Raw genomic sequence first — 235 nt, forward strand, 5'->3', positions numbered from 1 at the left:
AATTCTCTTTTTTTTTTCTTCTTCTTCCTTTTTAATCTGAGGCGGAAACATTAGAGGAAATATATCACCGCATCGATTTTATGCACTGTTTGTTTTGTACTTTGACCAAAGAAATTCCAGAATTGATTAAACATCATTCAACCATAATCTTTGTCTTGCTCGTCCAGACAACCTGTCATGCGTTGCCACAATGCAACCAGTTCATAAATAAACAGTCACTATTTTATTATACCGG

The 235-nt window shown here is 34.5% G+C and overlaps 1 long non-coding RNA gene across 1 annotated transcript in view; it reads left to right on the forward strand.

Annotated features, from left to right (window-relative positions):
• Positions 1-235, forward strand: part of LOC119594674 — a 5,559-nt gene that overhangs the window by 646 nt on the left and 4,678 nt on the right. The gene's annotated exons all lie outside the window — the stretch shown is intronic.

This window comes from Penaeus monodon, chromosome 34, assembly GCF_015228065.2.
Source record: "Penaeus monodon isolate SGIC_2016 chromosome 34, NSTDA_Pmon_1, whole genome shotgun sequence".
Taxonomy (NCBI): Eukaryota; Metazoa; Arthropoda; class Malacostraca; order Decapoda; family Penaeidae; genus Penaeus; species Penaeus monodon.